Genomic DNA, 22,715 nt, shown 5'->3' on the forward strand with positions numbered 1-22,715 from the left:
CCCCTCCATCCATTTTCGCATCGTGCGAAAAGAGGTAGAGGTGATGGAGGAAGTAACGAGAAGGGACAAGTAACACCGTGGGAAGAGGGATAGTCAAGAGGCCTGCTGCAGGGCCAGGCCTTTCTTCCACAACACCAAGAACAGGTAGAACTTCAGTACCTTGTCACACTTGGTGCCCACGTAACTATGTGTACCTGATTCAGCCAGACAAAACAATGGTCATCAGGACAAGGGCAACTTTGGGTAGACTTTTGCTCACATTTTCCAGCAACATGTGCATCATGATCCATCAGATCCACTCCATCTTGAACCCCCAGGTGAACTGGATGATGGTCCAGTTGGTTACCTAGGCAGGGGAACAGAAAACGGGCAATACCTGCACCAACTTCTGCAGCCCTGAGAGAACATCACACCTGATAACCAAGTTATCAAATAAGATCTTAGTTAGACCCCACTTGGAGTATTGTGTTTAGTTCTGGTCACCTCATTACAGGAAGGATGTCGATACATAGAGAGTGCAGAGGAGATTTACAGGGATGTTGTCTGGATTGAAGAGCTAGCCTAATGAGAAAAAGTTGAGTGAACTTGGCCTTTTCTTCTTGGAGCGATAGAGGATGAGAGGTGGCCCGATAGAGGTGAATAAGATGATGAGAGGCATTGATCATGTGGATAGCCAGAGGCTCTATCCCATAGCTGAAATGGCTAACACGAGGAAGCACAGTTTTAAGGTGCTTGGAAGTAGGTACAAGGGGGATGTCAGAGGTAAGTTTTCACACAGAGGGTGGTGGGTGCACAGGATGCACTGCCAGCGAAGGTGGTAGAGGTTGATACACTAGGGTCTTTTACAGAGTGTCTTAGATAGGTACATGGAGCTTAGAAAAGTAGAGGGCTATGTAGCAGGGAAATTTAAGGCAGTTTCTAGAGTAGGTTACATGGTCAGCACAACATTGTGGGCTAAACTCTTTCTATGTTTCCATGTTTTCTTCCCAGTTGTTGACAGAGCATGCCATTTTCTATTAATAAAATGGCTAGCCGTGGAGGCTTGCAAAGCAGCAAAAGTGTCATCTTTAATCCTAAATAAGCCAAAAAGCTGAAGTGCTCTTAGCCGCGATTCCTTCTGAACTAAAATTCTCCGGAAACAATATATCCTACTTCACTTTACAATTTCCTCAATGGCAGCCTCCAGCCATCTGAGATTTTGCTCTCTTTTTTAAGATTCTGCAACATTCTGCATAGAGGGGTTTCTCCCCAACCCTGACTCCAACAGGCTAATCCCAATCAGCACCTGTGATACCCCAGGGTATGATACCCCGGCTTGCAATGGTTCATTGGCTCACATTACTGTACTTGGAGTCTACTCTTAGAACATAGAACATAGAAAACCTACAGCACAATACAGACCCTTCGGCCCACAATGCGGTGCCAAACATGAAATTACCTAGGCTTTCCCATAGCCCTCTATTTTTCTAAGCTCCATGTACCTATCCAGGAGTCTCTTCAAAGACCCTATTGTATCTGTCTCCACCACCATTGCTGGCAGCCTATTCCACGCACTCACCACTCTCTGCGTAAAAAACTTACCCCTGGTATCTCCTCTGTATCTACTTCCAAGCACCTTAAAACTGTGCCCTCTCGTGTTAGCCATTTCAGCCCTGGGAAAAAGCCTCTGATTATCCAAACGATCAATGCCTCTCATAATCTTATACACCTCTATCAGGTCACCTCTCATCTTCCGCCACTCCAAGGAGAAAAGACCAAGTTCACTCAACCTATTCTCATAAGGCATGCTCCCCAATCCAGGCAACATCCTTGTAAATCTCCTCTGCACTCTTTCCATAGTTTCCACATCCTTCCTGTGATGAGGTGACCAGAACTGAGCACAGTACTCCAAGTGGGGTCTGACCAGGGTCCTTTATACCTGTAACATTACCTCTTGGCTCTTAAACTCAATCCCACATTTGTTAAAGGTCAATGCACCATATGTTTTCTTAACCACAGAGTCAACCTGCGCAGCAGCTTTGAGTGTCCTATGGACTCGGACCCCAAGATCCCTCTGATCCTCCACATTGCCAAGAGTCTTACCATTAATACTATAAAATAATACTATTAAAGTGTGGAAATTGTGATATTAATTGAAATTAATAAACAGTTCTGACTTATATTCAGTTATAAAAAGGAATGAAAATATATGGTGGCCAGCATTTGGCCCATAATGACAGACGAGGAAGCTCTTAAAACTCTTTAACTCCACAAGTTTTATTGTGATAGACACAAAACAGACCGGGTACCATGACCGGGAGAGTGAACCCAACCAGCCTCACACAGACTGGGGAGGTGACCATCACACACCCCAATTACAGTCAGGGTGACCCACAAATACACAAGCAAATAACTGTACAACCCAAGCTAAAATCCCATCATAATCCCACAAAAGCATTTTAACACAAGCACAGTAAACAGTACTGATCGTTAGAAATGCAGGGGCGGGCTGTTGACCTCGCCCCCGCCCAAGGGGTCAGCTGCCCCCGGCAACCCCAGAGTCCCTAGCAAGGTCCAAAAGTTCCGGTGGGCGTGGACACTGCCACCTGTTTGTGTGAGGCAAAAGGCAGGGCACTCGGAGTGTCACTCCCTTCATTCACCTCGCTGGGTTAGTGGTGGCCAGGGGCGAACACGGTGCCAGCCGGTCCCGGTGCAGCACGACTGTCTTCCGCCGCTCAGGTAACCGCACCCGATATACCATATCGGAGGTAAGGTTCAGCACCTCTCCCGGCCCCTTCCAGTGGCTTCCAAGCCTGGGGATAGTCCTTTCTTCCGGGAAGGGCAGCAGACACTTACTGGGATCCCCAGCATGTGCTGCTGCATTGGCACCCCAGACTAGCGACCCAGTCCCTTCTGGAACTTGCCGACATCGCAGCCGTGCACGAACAGCCCCACTTCCTACCTGTATCCAGGCCAATAGAAGCGTTCACGCAGCCTGCCCAACGTCTTTGCAACTCCGAGATGGCCGGACTCCACCAGCCCGTGCACCGATTGCCGCACCATGGCGCGGAGCCCCCGGGGGACCGCCAGCTGCAAGAGTCTGTCACCATCGGACAACTGCTACCGCCTAAACAGCAACCCGTCATGGACCTCCAGCGTTCCCCACTGCGAGTATAGAGCCTTGGTCTCTGGGTCCAGGTCGGAGACCTCTGCCCACTCCGGCCGTTGTCCCACATTCAGCCATCCCTCACCCGGGCCAGCACAGAACCGCTCACCTGTTCGCTGCGCAGCTGCTGGTCCACGGTGGGGAGGTCGTCGCCGGCTGTCACCTGAAGCGCCGCCACTGTCGCTGTTGCATTGGGCCGCTGCCGGGTGTGCTGCCCTGCTGCGGGCCGCTGTGAAACCGGCGGAGGCTGCTGCCCCCGCTGGGACTGCATCCTGCGAGCTGCCCTGCCGGCGAGCCACGCCTTCAGCACCGAGGTAGAGTGTTGCCCCCGACATATCCACGCGGACCCCCCAGCGGGACAGCAGGTCCAGCCCGAGTGTGCAGGACTCTCGGATGTCGGCGAGCCACATCTCGTGTTCCGCTGCGTTTCTCCCCACTGCGATGCGCATCGCCGCAGCCACCGGTGACCGTCGCCAGTTGGACTGCCGCCGTTGTCCACTCTTTTTATACAAAATATCTTTATTACAAAGTCAGTGTTATATATACAAGACAGTGACCATCACAATTACGTCACTACAAATAGACAATACACATTAATCCAAACTGTTTCCATCTCTGTCAGTGATGTCAATTACCCCTTCCCCCCCCCGCGGACCCCAACGGTCCCCGAACCCCGAACGCCTCTAAGGTCGCCGTGGAGAGAACGTGTTCCTTCTCAATATTTACCCGGGCATGAACATACCCCCTAAACATTGCCAGGCAGTCTACCCGGGCAGATCCTCCCGCCACCCTTTTCCAAGACTGCCCGCCCCAGGAGCAAGTTGACAAGGGCAGCCTCATCCCTCCATGCCCCCCTCCTTACTAGATGACCGTATATAAATAGGGTGGGGCTAAAATGCAACCAGAATGCGAGAAGCAGCTCATGCAGATACACAAAAAAGGGCTGCATACACTCCAGGTACATATGGTACACGGTCTTCTCCAGCCCACAGAAGTGACATGCGGCTGGGAGTTCCCTGTACAAACTAAAGAACTTATTACAAGGCACCGTTCTGTGCCCCAGCCTCCACCCCAGATCCCCAAGGTGCAGGGGAACTCCCTTGTAAAGGGACTTCCATTGGGGACCCCCCTCACCTCCAGGTGGAAAGACCGACTGCGATGGCGTGCCGGGACGGTGGACAAGGGCGAGGAAATGGAGGGTATGGAGCAGCAGCCCATAGAGGTACCACCTAATTGCATGCCTGAATGGGATTGTGGGTGTCGAGGAGAGATGACTCAAGTTGTGTGGACTCGGCTCTCGGATAAGATTGCGGGACCTGGGTCTGACAAGCAGCTCAGCCTGAGTCGTTCCACACACCTGAGCCGCACCGTCATCCGTTGAGGTAGGGCACGGGTTGGCCAGGACTCCGCCCTCTGCCAGAGGAGGGGATTCCCAGCCTGAGGCAACCATGTTCCAGACTCTCAGTAGGTCCTGAGAAGCCGGGCAGACTCCGCAAAGCAGCACGGCTGACACCCGCCGGTGGTAGCTGCATATCTTCGTAAAGACAGTTGTCCACCCAGGCTGGGATGGCTGGTCCGTGTTTGGGAGAACACCAGGGCGGATGATAGTGATGGTTGACCCCGTATCCACCAAATCAAGGCATCACGCGGTCCACGTATAAAGACTGATATATACTTGTGCGTACTAGCTTATCCCGCAGCCTACGCAAGTGGGCTACGCCGTTGTGAGCATTTATACTTGTGAGTTTGTGTGTCTGCGTCTCTCTGCAATTCACCACCAAAATGCTAGTTGGCGGTGGGGTTTCTATGCCACTGTGTTGAGTTTCTTCGTATTGAAACTCAACACGAAGAAACTCAAACTTCAAACAGTGGCGACTGAAACTGAAGAACGGTGAATTTTCTGTGCTCGTCCGGCCACTGAGAGGTGGACAAGGAAATGCATCTCAAATATTTTCAGATGTCGGCATGTAGATTTGACAATTTAGTTCATCGTCTCCAACCACTTATTTCGCATCAGTGTACGCAGAGACTGGCAATCACCTTTTGAGTTTTAGCTTCAGGTGGAAGTCAACAGACTGTAGCAGCTAGCGACAAACTGGCGTCAAGCACAGGGTCCTCCACAATTTCGGAGGTCTGTACAGCTTTATGGAAAGCATTGCAGCCAGAGTTTCTTCCCTGCCCTTCAGTCGCCCAGTGGGAAGCTATTGCAGCGTAGGAGGAAATGCGATGCTACCAAGCGACCAATCACAGTTGTTGCGGTCTGCGACGCCGCGATACATAGTTACATTTTGGGAGAGGTGCGCGTTAGGCTACAGCGTAGTGTTCGCGGTTACGCCGTACGTACGGCGTACATTTAACGCACAAGTATAAATCAGCTTTAAGCCTTACTTTTCCCCAAAACAGCCCACCTGGAAGGGCGACAACGGAGGAGTTGTGCTGGAGGATTCGAGCGGCACTGCCTGCTCGGCGTTTCCTGATGGCTGCACTGGGCTATGGCGTGGTGCCGGTGCGGGGCATTCCACGGCGGTGGGGTCGGCGCGGCACTAGTCAAGCGTCGTCAGTTTCCTCCTCCGCCTCAGTGACACAAGCCCGGGTTCACTGCATGCAGGGCGATCCTGGCACACTTTGGGGGGCTGAGATCGTTTCTGCTCTCTCCGCCTCGGCCAGCGATGATGGCGACGCCAGGCGAACATGCTGCCGAAGGCGCTCCGGCGTGGAGGGCAAGCTCTTCCTGGGCCGCGGGAGGGAACTCGGGGTAGCCACGCCGAGCACAGCGGCGAAGATCTGCTGCGAGGGCCCCAAGTTTTCTCCCATACGGCACCATCTGCTGCACAGTTCTTCCCACATTGCTGCCGCCCACGGCCTCTGCGCGAAACACCGCTCAAGCGCCACCACGAGCGCCCTGTAGTCACGCTGCTCGCTGGCGTGAGGTTGAGGACATTTCCTTACAATGACAAGGCAAGGTGCACCGCCGTCTCGGTGGGGCTTCACCTGTTGTGTCATGCAGCAAGTTCGACGCGCCAGGTACGGCTACAGGCGGCTGGTACCGTCGTACCTGGGGAGCTTCAGGGGTATACCTTGAGGCGCAAATCGTCGAGGACGTCTGATCTTCCTGTTGCTCCGACAGCGTCTGCCGTGGTGCTCATCCTCCCATGGCTGCGGCGTCTTGGGTTCTTCGGTGCGGGTGGTTACGGAGGCGAGTGATGCGCTCCGCTCTGGCCCCCAGGTTGGGGAGCCTGGGTACGCTCGCTCCATCGGGGCTCTCTGGGAAGGCACAATGCTCGGTGCCCAGGTACTCCCTCCGGGTCCCGTCTTCATGAGCCCTGCCCGTGACTCGTGGGTGCGGGGCAGGCATGCTGCTCGTTCCCTCGTCTTATTCCCCGTGTCTTAAGGCACTTTATCCGACATTGGAGCTCTTCCATCTTGTCGATCTCGCATCCCATTCCTGACACCAATGTGGTGAGCATTTGGTGCATGATGACAGACGAGGAAGCTCTTTAACTCAACAAGAGTTTTGTTGTGATAGACACAAAACAGACCGGGCATCATGACCCGGAGAGTGAACCCAACCAGTCTCATACAGATGGGGGAGGTGACCATCACACCCCCCGGTTAGAGTTAGGGTGACCCATAAATATACAAGCAAATAACTGTATAACCCAAGCTAAAATGTAACAATAAACAAACTGGAACTTTCCATCATAATCCCACAAAAGCATTTTAACACGAGCACAGTAAACAGTACTGGTCGTTAGGAATGCAGGGGCGGGCTGTCGACCACGCCCCCGCCCACAATGTCAGGATATTTTCCTTCAAAGTAGGTGAAATGTATTCCCAAAACAAACTTCTGAACTAATGGATGCTAGGAACCTTTCATCTTTCAGAGTGTTTGGAATTATCTTTAGCAGGCAAGAGGAGAGGTTTTGTGGAAAATTCTAGCAGAGGTGAATTGGATGCTACAAAAACTGTCACATAATTAGATTCAATTCAATGCAGAAAAAATAAAAATTCATGCATGACATAATTCATGAATTGCATACCAGGTAAAATGAATCAAATTATAGTAACTATTACTTAATATTAAAAATTTTGAGGGAAATTTACTGGCTGAGAGTATGATTCAGTACCCAAAGAATGGTCAGCAAACACTGCAGTACTTATAAATATGAAACACCCTGGGTTCCTTGGCTGCGTAAGTCTAGGGAAGACAACATCTGGCCCTGCCAAACTCGTGAGACTGAGGTACGCTCCCACCCCAAACCCCGGTTTGTGTGGATGCTGTGTAATTCGCTACCCTGTTTCAAATTTAATTTCATTAAAGGCATCCGTTAGTCTTGCGAGACCATGGATCTGTGCCTGGTAAGTCTTCAATCTCCAGGGCACAGGCCTGGGCAAGGTTGTATGGAAGACCGGCAGTTGCCCATGCTGCAAGTCTCCCCTCTCTACGACACCGATGTTGTCCAAGGGAAGGGCAAGGGCAGAAACAGCTTGGCACCAGTGTTGTCGCAGAGCACTGTGTGGTTAAGTGCCTTGCTCAAGGACACAACACGCTGCCTCGGCTGGGGCTCGAACTCAAGACCTTTAGGTCGCTAGTCAAATGTCTTAACCACTTGGCCACGTGCCCACACTCTGTTACAAATTAGTGCCATGAAGTAAGAGACAGCACACTGCTTACGCTTAAAGGAATTATATTTATCAATCTTAACTGAAGGGTTGGTAAAGAATAATAAAAAGAAAAGGCCTATTCTAATTAAACAGTCAAATGTGCTGGAGCTCATCTTGAACTTCTCTGTCACTCATGAGCTGGGCCTTCGTCAGCAAGAACGCCCACACCACCCTCCGAACATCGCTCGCAAAAACAAAAGCCCAAGACCAACCTTATTGTCCCTCACCAAGAAAAACTCCCACTAATTGGATGGCACACATTCCACATCATCCCTTATCTTCAACAATAACCCAAACAAGCTGAAAACGGAGCAGCTGAAAACAAACTGCCGAAATGAAATACACACAGTAGAACGGTGAAAATATGAACCAGGGCATTACATATAGAAAAGTTAAATTAATTAAGTAGTGCAAAAAGCAGTGACACAGTGTTCATGGGTTCAATGTCCATTCAGAAATTGGATGGCAGAGGGGAAGAAGCTGTTCCTAAATCACTGAGTGTGTGCCTTCAGTTCCTGTACCTCTCCCTGATGGTAGCAAAGAGAAGAGGACATGTCCTAGTGATGGAGGTCCTTAATGATGAATGCCACCTTTTTGAGGTCTTCGAAGATGTCCTGGATGCTGGGGAGGCTTGTGCCCATGATGGAATAGGATGGCGAGGCTCCCAAATCCCACACTATTGTCAGTCCATCCTGAGATCCAGCACTCCTCACATGGGTGGAATCACTCTCTTATTTTTTCCTTCTAAAGATATTCATCTTCTGTGCAATCATTGAACCCTGTTTGCAACACCAGTTATTATGTGAAATCAGGTTTGCAGGTTCAGTGAAAGGGAACAGAAGAGACCCACTATCGGTAAGTAGGTTAACTATTTATTTACAGGACAAGACACACTAAATGTTTGGTAACCCCTTCAAGCTATGCCTGATTACAAATACATATCTAAATTGAACGCATGAAGTGACAGGACAAAACAGACACTAAACATGCACACAGTGGCAAATATTTATCTAAAGTGTGTGTCTGGGTCCCTGTTACTGCCATACATCTCTACTGTTTATCATTTCCATGGCACCACCTACTTCCTGGTTCATGGTGGCCCATACAGCAAAAGAGGCCGCGTGTGCTAGATTTAAACTCTACCAGTGCCGTGATGTCATCAGCCTCCCATAGGAGGGGGGGAGTGGCTTTCAATGAGCGGGTAAGTTTGACACTTACTACAATGTTAATCGGCATCATAAACCATTCTTTTTAGCTTTTATTACTTTTCACACTACCCTGAAATCCTCTTCAATAACTTGCATTTTTGATAAAAATATATCCATTGGCTTTTGCAGCTTGAAGCTCTTTCTCCGCTGTGGCTTTATTTGACAAAGATTTATAAACTTGTGTTGGCATCACAAGTAATAAATTATTATTCAGTCATTTAATAAACTTGTAAATCCAGAAACTTGGTTAATGTCGGGGGTGGCATGGGGGCATAGCAGTTAGCACAACGCTTTACATCTATAAGATCTGGATTCGATTCCTGCCACTGTCTGTAAGGCGTTTGTACATCCTTCCCATAACTGTGTGGTTTCCTTCCTTATTCCAAAGATATACAGTAGGGTTTGTGAGATGCAGGCATGTTATATTAGCACCAGAAATTTGATGACACTAATGAACTGCCCAGCACATTCTTCACTGACCTGATTTGACACAAACAATGCATTTAAATTTATGCTTTGATGTGTATGTGATAAATGAAGCTACTCTCTTAAGACATAGTGCATCTTCTCTCCCTCTCTTCAAAGTTATTTGAAAATTTCCAGCAGAAGGGTAATGGGCTAGATTTTGTTAGCTCACTGCCCAGAAGGATTAGCTGTCCAGTGTACTCAGAAGTACTTTTGCCAGATATGGAGGCCTGATGTTATAGCCCTTAATACTAGTGAGTCAGGCAATGAATTCTAGATGCCGGCTGAACAGCAAACAAGTCAGAATGCAAAGGCTCCATCCTGGAATATCCCTGACAGTTAACTAGAGACAAAGCTTTTAATCCACTTGTAATTTTTAATAGTTTTTAAAACTGTTAACAGAAATTAAGAATGCCCTTTGTCTCTTGTGGGACAGGTAGTGTCTGTTAGACCAGTATAGTTATGGATGTTAACCTTAATCTTTCCACTGATTGCATGTAGATCCTGTGTGCTCAGAGACTTCCTGGGTTGCCTTTCTCCATTTACAGCTGTCAGGAGCCAGGAAGTCCTATGAATTGGTGAGGTTGCTGCACCAGTTCAAGAATGTCCTTGAAATATCTTCTCATGAGGTGCTCATTTTAGGAATCTGGTATATGCAGTGGATGTGAGTGAAGCTGGCTGAGTATGATGCGTGCCTTGATGCAGGGAACAACATTAATAACAGCCAACCTCAAGACAGACTCGGCACAGTGGACATTTTAATGTTCTTATTGTTTAGGAGTTGTCAATTTTGTTTGGATTTGCTGATTTGAGAAGAACTTTCCTTGCAGAGCCAATGTAGTGCATGACATTGATTACCTTGCAGCGATATTTACATTGCTAGTGCTGTTTTGCGGCCAGGTTGATGGAGATGATAGAGAGGTTTAGGCAGTGATTGGCATAAGTGGTCCAGACATTCTTGCATTTCTTCAAATGGACAATGATATTACTATAAGGCTTTATAACTGTTTATTTACATTAACAGCTTCGTGAATACAGGTGTCCCCCGCTTTTCGAACGTTCGCTTTACGAAACTTCACTGTTACGAAAGACCTACATTAGTTACCTGTTTTCACCAGCAGAAGGTGTTTCAACTGTTACGAAAAAGGCAGCGCACACCCCGAGCAGCCAAGCTCCTCCCCCCGGATTCGGAACGGCATTCTAGCCGGCATTGCTTAAACACGTGCCTGTGAGCATCCGTTAGCAAGATGAGTTCTAAGGTATAGGAAAAGCTTAACAGAGCTCGTAAGGGTATTGCACCTAGCGTAAAACTAGACATAATTAAGCATTTCAATCGTGGTGAATGAAGCAAGGACAGAGTGAGCTTGGCTTGCGGAAGTTGACGAAGATGATGTTGAAGAGGTTTGGCATCCCATGACCAAGAACTGATAGCTGATGCAATTGGAAGAGGAAAGGATAACAATCAAAACTGAATGCAGTAGCGAACGGACCGAAAGTGAAGTCGTCCAGGATAAAAAAATGTGCGAGGCTAAGCAGTCAAGCAAGCCTTCCACATCAGCCACCGCAGATGACGAACTTCGACCTTCGACATCGAGGCAGGCAGACATAGAAGAAGATGACCTGCCTGCCCTGATGGAAACAGACGACGATGAAATGACACCCCAGTGTCCCACCACCCCAACCCCCGGGCCGAGGACCGATACATTGCCGCGGAGAATGCAGCGGTAGCCAGGACACACCCAGCACATCTTTAAGAAAAAAGCCGAAATAAACAAGCTAATTAATTAGCTGCCGCCCGGCACGTGAATGTCGGCCCAGATCAGAGGCGATTGCCGATTGCATATTGGTCGGCAGCCTGGAGGGTGGGGGCCACTGCACCACCCCAACCTCCGACGACTCAGCCTAACACACCATCATCAGTGTGCTCGGCGCTGTCTTCCCGATTCCAGTAAGTGATACTACACTGTACATACATTATTTCTACTTTATATAGGCTGTGTGTTTTTATGCGTTATTTGGTATGATTTGGCAGCTTCATAGCTTAAAAGTTACTGGAGAGAGTGTTTCTGCTGAGAGTGCTTGCGTGAGATTTTCATTACGGAGAACAGTGCAGGCAATGATTGTACAGAAGTATTTCTACTTTATATAGGCTGTGTATTTATCATATCATTCCTGCTTTTACTATATGTTACTGTTATTTTAGGTTTTATGTGTTATTTGGCATGATTTGGTAGGTTATTTTTGGGTCTGCAAGCGCTCCCAAATTTTTCCCATATAAATAAACAGTAATTGCTTCTTCGCTTTACGACATTCCGGCTTACGAACTGTTTCATAGAAACACCCTACCTTCGGATGGCGGGGGAAACCTGGTATTTCGATATTGTGTTCAAAACTTTATGCTTAGAGAACCCTGGAGATAGCTTTTCCTATATCTTCCTACCTACATGTCTTTTAAGACAACTACTGCACGCCTTTTCTGAATCTGGCATTTCCAAAGAATACAAGATTATTTGCCCTTTGGGACTTTGGCTTTGGAACATATTTGATTCCTCTGGCATTAACCAGGACTATCTCATAAATGCTAAGCATAGTGGCACGGCATTTCCACATTAGACTGAGCAAGAGGATCACAACACATTTACTTATCCCATAAAGTGCTCAAATAAACCCATTCACAATTGTGAAACCAACTCCATGAAGGGAGAGTTTGTTTCTGGTTTACCTTTCCAGACATGGGTGCACCCACCAAGTTGAGTTTTTGAGCGAGTCATCGATAGCCTATTGTATTTCGTTCTGGATAGCACTGTCAACATTTGAGTACCTGAATTCTTAGGCTGTGATAGTGGAGCATGTTCAGGACTCTTTTTGCTGTGGCTGTCCATGAGATCACATAGCTGAAATTAATTTGGAGGATTGTTAAGTGCCTGCATATGATTTCTCGTGAGGTGCTACTGCCATTGTCCTGTTTAACATGTCAAGATTTTACTTCAAAGGCAGGGAAGTCCAAGATAATTGGGAACCAGTTTTAGCAGCAGAGATGCATGCATGCGTGTGTGTGCACACACACACACACACACCCTCTTTCTCAGTTTGTTTCCTAAACTCCCTTACCGCAACTCCTTTCTTTAGTTTTGTTTTCTCAATCCACTTCCTTTGCCTCTTGGCTCCATTCCCACCTCTCTCTCATCCTTCATTTTCCCATCTAAAATCCTGCTTCCAGTTTTCTCCCACCTTTAGCACCTGGCCATCTCCTAGAGCAGGGGTTCCTAATTTCATTTTATGCCCTGGACCCCTACCATTAACTGAGGGGTCCGTGTAGCCCAAGTTAGAAATCCTATCCTAGACTGAGGTTATTACTGATTTTTCACAGCCTACCATCTCCAGAATTGTTCCTTCACTCTCTCCAATTGTCCATGTTTTGCACAGACCCCTGTGCCACCCAAGAAAATCTTCAGCCTCCCATCCAAAGCTTTACTAGTGGGTTGGAGCATCCCTGTGTGTTTTTTGGCACCCACTGGAGCAGAATTCATCCTTTAGTATCATTGAGACCCAATGCAGATTATGGTGTGCCCAGATGTACAAGTACAATCTGTTGTCCCTCCCTAACATTTCCCCTCACTGCAGGGAGTCTTTCATGCTACCTCAAGATTTTTTTTTCGCTTAGACCTGCCTCCCATGATTCTTTACAACAAAAACAGAGTCAGTGGACACTACCACCAGGAACCACACAATTAGTGTTTAAACTCAGAAAGACTCAATGACTTATTTTTAAATGGTGAACTTCCTTAATTTTGCAGTGCTTTTAGATTCCTTGGCTGGCTGTTAGTGCTATTTGCAGCACTTATTTAGTCCACCAAATAATGGTGAAAAACAGTTTCTAGACAATGACCCCTGTCTCTCAAATGTTCCATAAATAGAAGGAAAAAAAATATAACAACAGCATAGATTGATGGTGAACTAATAATTTCATTCTTGATGAGTTAAAATGCCTCAAATCTTTATGCACCCATATGTTGGGTGTTGTAACAGCAGACTATTGACAACTTCACTTTTCTCATTGAATTTTGAATGACTGTTCCCCTTTAGTGGATTGGAAAACTCACTGACCGGAAGAGAGGTAAGGGGTTTTATTGTGAGTGCTGGAGATAGTGGGAAGAGAGAACTAAGTGAGGCATGGTCTTATGTGGACATGTTAAAAGAAGGTTGGGGGTCACATTGATGGAGTTTGGGAAAGAATAGACTGGCAGAGAGGCATGATTTAGAAAAGCCAGGAGGGGTGGCAATTATTAAAATATCTGAGATTACATCTGATGAAAAGTAATTGAACTAATGTCTTCACCTTGGTTTTTTCCCCTCCACACTCCAAGAATTTTGTTTTATTTCAGAATTCCAGCATCTGTAGATTTTGGCATTCAGTACTAAATTTCTTGGCTTTTGTTTCCCCTTCAGGCAGCTTGCTTGCTTTGTTGCCTTTCCAATAGCGATATCTGCATTATCAGTGCCTGCTTGCTGGCTTGTAGCCAAATTTGAGATTTATAATGTTCCACAAGAATTGCTTTTAAAATTGCATGAGTAATCTATTAACAAAACACAACTTCTTTGTCAATACATAATTTCATTTCACATGTAATATGATATTGTTAAAGACTTAATGCAATGACCTCACTTTAGTTGTATTTATGTTTAATTTATATACTTACTATTTCTCTTATTTCAAAACTATACATGTCAGAACAATTTAGTTTATAAAGTATGACCAAAAAGGACAGATGATTGTGGTATATTCCCAAGTATTATATATTGGCAATTCTTTTTAGAGTTTAAACTTACTGCTTTATTAAAAATGTTGCATTCTTTTCAGCACAGTGATAATTGATTATCCTACTTTACTGGAAGGTGCTATTGTCAGATGGAATGATGATGACGGGAAATAATACTGAATGTGGTTCCTTATGTGACAATAAGTTGTTTTTCAATTGGAATAATAATATTTCTATTTTAATTGTTTTTCATGACAACAATAAATATGTGAAGCATCTTTAACATGGATGAACAGGCTAAAGTACTTCACAGAAGCATCAAACAAAATTGACATAAAGTCACATGAAGAAATATTGGACCAGATGCTGCAACTATAGTACTGTGCAAAAGTCTTAGGTACAATCATATAGCTAGGGTGTCTAAGACTTTGGCACAGTCCTGTATTTGTCATTGTGGAGTGGAGAGTGAATTTATAAACATGGCAGGAGCAAATCTTTGGGAATGGTGAGGATGGAGTGCCGCAGGAGGGGAGTAGGTATGGGGGGGGGGAAGAGGTGGAAGGGTGGAATGGGTACAGACACACCCCAGTCCTGAAACATAAAATCAAGGTCATTTGAGTCCAAACAATTAGTTTATTGATCACTACAGAATGTCTCTCTGGTGTTTCCTACTCCCTCCTCTCTCCCTTTTTCCAAACAATTATTCCCCTCTACTTGCCCTCATCCCACTTTCAGTCCACAAAGACACCCATATCAGAATCAGGTTTATCATTGTTGTGCCTGTGCACAACTATGTATCAATTAAGTAAAAGCACGCACGTGGGAGATGGTTTTAACAGGTGTATTCACATTGCAGCGAGCGAGAAAAAGAGCAATGTGCGTGTTTAGAGAGCAGTACATGCGTAAACAACAGATCCGGGGGTGGGGGGGGGCGTTATTGCCCTAAAAGAAATAGATCCGTACATTACACTTCGTTCCCCCTTTAGAGTAATGCAGCATAAAACTGAGTATGTACAAAACATTCAATTTCCCTTTCATAAATCCATATTCTAAATAAGCATGCTTTCACAATAACAGTGCATAACAAACTTCACAGTTCTAAAGGTTCAGTCTTTTGGATGGCACTCTGTTTCTCTCAGGATAGTACCTCTGGACCCGAGGAGTGGCATCAAGTTTGGTCAATGTCTTGTCTAAGACAACGTTCCCAGTTTCCGGTGTCATGTTGCTGTCTGTTTCGGACAGTGTCCTCTTTTGAGTGCTTTGATATGCATGCCACATACAAGCCTATCCCTTAATGCATCAGAAAGTCCATCCCTAACGTCACAGTACTGGGAAAATTTGAACAGTTCTGCAATGTATTCACAAGTGCTTTCATCTTTTGACTAGATCCTTTTGTAAAATCTAAATCCCTCAGCTATTACTAGCAGTTCAGGGCTTGAGTGGTTTTCTAAATTTGTAACAATTTCATCAAACATCTTGCGTGCTGGCTTTCAGAGGTTACTAGATTGGGGCCCATTAAGCTAAAAAGTGTAGGGGCTTTCTTTTGCTCTTCCACATTGACCGCGTTACAGTACAGTTCAACCCTCTCAATACACAACTCCCAGCCTTCAATAGTGCTATAAAATCTGTCAACTTTCCCGAATGAAGCCATCACCATATTATTTTCACTTTAAATTCAGCTTGGCTTTCATTGTTACTATGCACTATACTCACACCTTTGTTAGCGCCTGTGACAGCCTTTCCACGCTGTTTAGCTCTCGTTGTTTCAACCTGTAACTGTCAGTGCAGTCTGTGATATTTTCTGACATTCAGATTTGAACTCATTGCCAATTTGTTGTGTCTGTGCACAACTACGTATCAATTAAGTAAAAGCACTCACACGGGAGATGGCTTTAACAGGTTTATTCACATTGCAGTGAGTGAGAAAGAATAATGTTCATGATGTTCATGTGTAGATAAAAGCACATGGGCTGACAACAGATCGATACGTAGCGCTTGGTGGGAGGGGCATCATGGCTCTAAAAGAAGTAGATCTATTCATTACAATCATCACCCACATATGTCATGAAATTTGTCTTTCTAGCAGCAACAGCAGTGCAGTGCATACATAAAATTACTACCCTACTGTGCAAATGTCTTAGGCACCCTAGCTACAGTACAGAATGTATATGTGCCTAAGACTTTTGCACAGGAGTGTACATAGCGGTGATTTTAAACTGTTAAATGCCTGTGAGCTGGGCTTCCAGCAGTCCAACTCCAAATGATTTAACACTCCAATAGCCTCTCCTTATATCCAGCAATGAAATTCAATGTTGCTTGGATACCACTGCATTTAGATTGAGGAAATCCGCATCAAGTACAGGATCCGTGACCTTTCCCACTCCCCAACACTCCCATTGATTTCAGTGGAGATGGTGCTGCTAATGAGAGCCATGAGAGAATGTACTTTTGATTAAAAATGATTTTGATTTTATTTTAGATATTTTAATTATTTGCTCAATTTGCTGTTTCTGAAGGTGAGATATATTTACCAATGCGAGAAGGGTAAACTTATTTAAGAGTACCAGCAATAAGAAGAAATCTTAAATCCTGCTCAACAACGATTGATAATGTTGCTTTGTTATAAGTTTCGCACATGTAAGTGATTGCTAATATTTCTTCCGTTGCAGATTGTAGACCTACAGTTATTACAAAAGGATTATAAATGACAATTGCAAAACAAATATTGAAATTAAACAATATGAAAGGAATTGCTTTTCAAGTACTAAATGGATTTTTTCTTGAATGGTGTAACATCTCACGTGTCTGATTCCTTTCAAACTACATTTGTTACAGCACAGCAATGTGCTCCACAGAAGTTTTCTCATCTCGCCTAATAAACGTTTATTAGCCTATATCTTTTTCCTTCATGCTTGCTAAGCATTCACCTCAATTACTCCATGTGATAATAAGTTGTACTTTCAAAACATCAAATTTATAACTATTGCTACAGTCAGGGATTTGAAGTTCTGAATAGATAGTAAATTTGTCACCAACTTTGTAGTGCTTTTTTACAAATCCCATGTGTGAATTTTCAGCTTTCCCTAATATAATTTCAGTTCATTGAAGCATAATACAGGTGAGATATTTGACTGAAATAATTCCATCCTAAATCACAACAATTAAGTACGATCATAATCCCCTTACCAAGCCTTTAAAATGTTTAGAATTTTATACCTAACTACACAGTTGAAATCATTGACCAAGTTTCCTAAATCATATGCATTGCCAAAAATGCAAAATACAGCAGAAACTCTACTGCAGTAACATAATTGGTGAATAAACTCTTCTTGGGTACAGGTATCAATTATAACTGACATTTCAATTAGCAACTCTGCAAAATGGCAGAGCTGGTCATCGAAACATTGGTTATAATTGATACCTGTAACCGGATGGAAGACCCGAGAAAAGTTTATTTGTCTAATACGCTGGGAAAGCACCAGATCCCCTTTTTCAACTTAATTAGTATTCACATCACAAACTACATTTCAGAAAGACAACTGTAGCAAGTAAATAATTCATTCAGGTTTTCAAGGAAGACACCATAGTTCAACTAAAACTGAGATAGGTTTTTTGACTTGAATTTTTTCATTCTCTAAAATGGCATATCTCGCTTCTTTTAAAATAAAATATGTTATTACACAAAGTTCTGTCAATGTGCTTTTAAACAGTACGCAACCAGTATAAAAATGCAGCTATTTATATTATAGCTCCAGCTCTTATTATCAAACCACATTCCTGTTTTAAAAGATTAAACAGATCAACTGTAGCAGTAAACTACCTTAATGAGAAGGGTTCCTTTTTGCTGGGTTTGTGTCAAAATAATTGAATCTTAGCTAAACTGGCTATATAATTACCCCTTAATACATACGGTTGAGGAATGAATAGAGAAAGAAAGCATTGTGCCAACTTAGCAGTAAGATCTTTGTTAATTTTAGATCTTACTGAGAAAATAGGCTAGCACAGCAGAGTACAGGCGCTTCTTCAGCCAGCAATGTTGTGCCAATCTTTTGACCTACTCTAACCCTTCCCTCCTACATAGCAGATAACTCTCTACTTTTCTTTGATCCATGTGCCTATCTAAGAGTCTCTTAAATGTCTCTGATGTATCTCCTTCTGCCACCATCACCAGCAGTGCACTCCTGCCACCCAAATCAACCAAGCTCGACTTCCTTTAATCACTGGTTTGCACCAAGATGAAAAATATCATTCAGATATATGTTCTAAGATAATATAAAAATCACAACTTCTACCATGGTTATAAAATCTTTAGCATGTAATTCTAAAGGTGTACATATCATAGATGAGCATTTTCCTGCCTGATCTTCAAATATTTAACTACTTGCTCTTTAACATCTGTTTTGGTCTGCTTACGAAATATCTGCTTAATTCAACCAGTTAATCAATATTACATCCCTTCAAAGATTATTTGTACCCAAAAAACATTGCATTACCCATATTTCTACAGTTTTCCAAAACCATCACCTCTCACTGCAATTCTAGGAACACACCTATACCTATGGAAACACATCCCTGGCCCACCTCTGCCTTAGAAAACATCCTGTTCAGAGGTAGCAGATCAATTAAGTCCTGATTCTAAATCTCCATCTGTTTGTTCTTGTTTGGCACATCCTAATGGTGACCTCCCTGCCCATAACAGTAAGGACGGTTACTTACCTCATTCCAATCAGATATTTGTTCTCCCAAGCTTGCTTTTTCAATTACCGAAACCTTGCTGACTTGCTAAATAGGAAAGTCTTCCATTACAAATTAGCTTACACCAGCTGGACCAAGGTCTCAAGTGCCATAAAAATGTACTATCATATTCCAACCAAGGTTTTTGAGCAACCTACACAACCATTTACATGTAATCTCATTTTCTCACTCACTTAGCGTGGTACACACCTTGCTATGTTCTCACTGTGATTTCATTTCCCTGAAAAATGCTAATGTGTCAGTAAAGTTAACTCTGACTGTAGAAAAGCTATCCCAAGCAATGTTTTCAGAAAACTGAGGCAGTTATAAACTGATGTAAAGGAAATTGCATTCCAGGATTTAAACCCAGCATCAATGAAGGGCCCACAAAATAGTTGATGGTATGGAACTTAGAGGGGAACCTTGCTGGTGTCCCCATGTACCAGCTGCCTTTGTCCGTGATGTTCGAGCTTGCGGTTTTAGAGGGCACTGTTGGAGTGATCTAAATGGTCATGCTTCAGCTGTTGTGTGCCATTAGTGGAGGGAAAATTAATGTTTGATAAGGTATATAGGGAGCCGATCATGCCGTCTGCTTTGGCCTGGATAGTGTCAAACTTTTTGGGAATTGTTGGACCTCTACCTATACAGCAAAGTGAAGTGTGTGCTGTCACCCATCTGTTTTGTGCTATGTAGTCTAGATTTTGTTCCTGCATAGATTTTGGGCCTGTACTTGCTGGAGTTCAGAAGAACGAGGGGGGATCTCATTGAAACCTATTGAATATTCTAAGGTCTAGGTAGAGTGGGTGTGGCGTGGATGTTTCCTATAGTGGGGGAGTCTAGGATAGCCTCAGAATAGAAGGACATCCCATTAGAACAGAGATGAGGAGGAACTTTTTTAGGGAGAGGATGGTGAATTGTTGCAATTCATTGCCACAGACAGCTGTGGGAGCCAAATCATTGGGTATATTCAAAGTGGAGGTTGATAAGTTCTTGACTAGTCAGGCTTCCAAGACGGGGAGAAGACAAGAGAATGGGGTTGAGAGAAATAATAAAACAGCCATGATAAAATGGCAGTGCAGACAGAATAGGCTGAACAGCTTAATTCTCCTTCCATAACTTATGTGATCCTAACAGCTTCATTTGCTGTGGAGTTGTAAATTGGTGATTACAGAATAAACACCCCTATCTTTAGCCTTATTAAGGAAGGAAAGTCATTGCTGAAACAGTTGAAGATGAATTGACCCAAAACACTGCACCAATAAACTTCTGCAATGAAATTCTAGGGATGGGATAAATGACAATAATCATCATCTTCTCTTCCAGGTGTGACTCCAACCACTGCATTCTTTTTCTCTTGACCCTCATCCACTGATTTATTACCGGGCTCCTCAAACCCACATTCAGTTAAATGATATCAACAGCAACAAATGCTTCGGTACTGCATCCAATTCTGGTCATAGCACTTTAAGAAGCTTGTGAAGGACTCAGAGATAAGTTTACTAGAATGCAAAATAAGTTTACTAGAATGTTTCCAAGATTGACAGATTCCAACTTTAGAAGTCAGCTGTAGAAAGTTGGGTTGTTTTCCTTGGGGCAAAGAAAGGAGAGAAGTGAACATGATTATGACTGATTTAGACATGGTGCATCAGGATGATCTATTCTCATTCAAGAATGTCCCGAGGACCAAGTTACAGGCTTCAACATCTGAGTGAAAGATTTAGGAGGAAGTAAATATAAGCCTTTTAACACACAGAGAAGTTACGACTGGGAATTCTTGTAGGGGTGGTGGGAAAGGGAACATTTTTTGTGCTTTCAAAAGTAAATTAGAAAGAATATAGGAGGAAATAATTCACAGGGCAATAAGGAGTAGGGCCCTGACAGGGTTTCGTAATGAGGAACTGTCATTGACTTGATTATACTCAGTCAATCAAATACCGTAATACAGTGATGTCGTCAGTTGCAAAATATGTCCAATTTCTTCATCAGTAGATGAACCAATGGCAATATATTTTTGTCTACTGAATTTTTTTGTAACTTTAGTTACTGAACCTTGTTAACCTTAAATACAAATTAGTTCTGTGTTTAGTATTTATTTTGGGCTCATCTTTAACATTAACCGGTGAAATGAAGTTAATCCCATCATTTGTGGAGAAATAATTTCTGGAGTAGTTTTCATATCATCCAGCATATTCAGATATCCTTGGCAAGCTATTACAACATCATTACATTACAATTTGAAAACTTGCCCGGGTACAGTATTTCCTGAAGTACAAATCCAATTTATCCAGGTCATTACAGTGCAAGTGAGTGAACAGCTAGTTAAGGTGCACAGACCTTCTGCACTACAATTGTGTGGTTGTCAGGGTCCACAACACTTGTATCCACTGCCATCACACGTCGCTCAGTTTAGTTATAAAGTATTCTCGTGCTACTTGAATATAGCAGGTGTTAATTCAAGTAAGAACCAGTCTTTATTCTTTGAATGTACATTGTAAATTGCAAGAAGTAATCAGTTAAGAGTACAGCTTTACAAACATATTGTCTACAGAGCACAAGCTGCTCGTCCATAGTGGGGGACTGGTTGCTCAAGAGTTATGGTTTGCAAAGTAAAATAACCATGAGACATGCTCATACAGTATGCACCAACCAAATGAAAGAAAATGATGTTATGTTAATGGCCTTCATCAAACCAGACAAAAGTGGCTAAATCAAGGAAATCTGCAGATGCTGGAATTTCAAGCAACACACATAAAAATTGCTGGTGAACGCAGCAGGCCAGGCAGCATCTATAGGAAGAGGTACCATCAACGTTTCGGACAGAAACCCTTCGTCAGGACTAACTGAAGGAAGAGATAGCAAGAGATTTGAAAGTGGGAGGGGGAGGGGAAGTGGCTAAGTAATTTGAACCATTGCGTCTTGAGATTTATCTAGTAGACCAGAATGATGTTGTCAAGCAGCATATCAAACAAGGTCTGGGATATGGGCAATCAATAGTTGAGGTATTTGGACTCTCTGGATATTTGTGTACTCAGAGACAGCCCTAACAACATTAATTTTGGGTGTCTGGGAACTCCGCCCCCAGAAGCTTTTAAACCAACCATGCAAATTATTTTGTCCCAACAAAGGTGTTTGAAAATTCAGAGGTGGCTCCCACTGTGGATGTATAATTCAGAGGAAGCATTGTCAACTCAAAATATTGAACTAAACAATGTCGTTGTAACTATTGAAATTATATTGGATCACTTACTGTTACCTTTGATCTTGAGGGTATAAAAATGTGATGTAATTTTTGTTTGAGAGACTCTACCAAGAAAATTTCTAGAAGAACGCTTGCTTGTTGTGATGAATAGAGGCTTCAGTATCACAGCTTCAGTGTCTCTTCAGAGACTTCAATCACAGTCACAGTACAATCACAGGTTCCATTGTGTGAATCTTTGGAAATACAGTGGATTCCAGTTAATTGGGCCATCGGTTAATCAGGATAGCTGCTTTTTTGGGACAACTCTTAAAGAACAAAAACTAATCAAGAAAATAGCCAGGATACTCTTTACTTATTTGAGGCTCTGTGCTGCTTAATTGGGACCGAAGACTCTTACCGAACAGTTGCTAACAACTTTCAATCACCTGCACTTATGTGGCTGTTAGACACCACAACATGCTTAGAGCGAACAGGTTTCAAATAGCATCAGTGTGTGTGTGTTTGTGTTCAAAAAGCAGTGATTTTTGGAACTGATAGTT

General features: G+C 44.0%; 1 long non-coding RNA gene across 1 annotated transcript in view; it reads left to right on the forward strand.

Moving 5' to 3' along the window:
• Positions 1-1,946: 1,946 nt before the first annotated feature.
• Positions 1,947-22,715, forward strand: part of LOC134359367 (uncharacterized) — a 36,612-nt gene continuing 15,843 nt past the window's right edge. Inside the window, exon 1 of the long non-coding RNA XR_010021094.1 lies at positions 1,947-2,718. This is a non-coding gene — a long non-coding RNA (uncharacterized LOC134359367). The remainder of the gene's footprint in view (positions 2,719-22,715) is intronic.

Source organism: Mobula hypostoma, chromosome 20 (assembly GCF_963921235.1).
Source record: "Mobula hypostoma chromosome 20, sMobHyp1.1, whole genome shotgun sequence".
In the NCBI taxonomy this organism is placed as follows: domain Eukaryota; kingdom Metazoa; phylum Chordata; class Chondrichthyes; order Myliobatiformes; family Myliobatidae; genus Mobula; species Mobula hypostoma.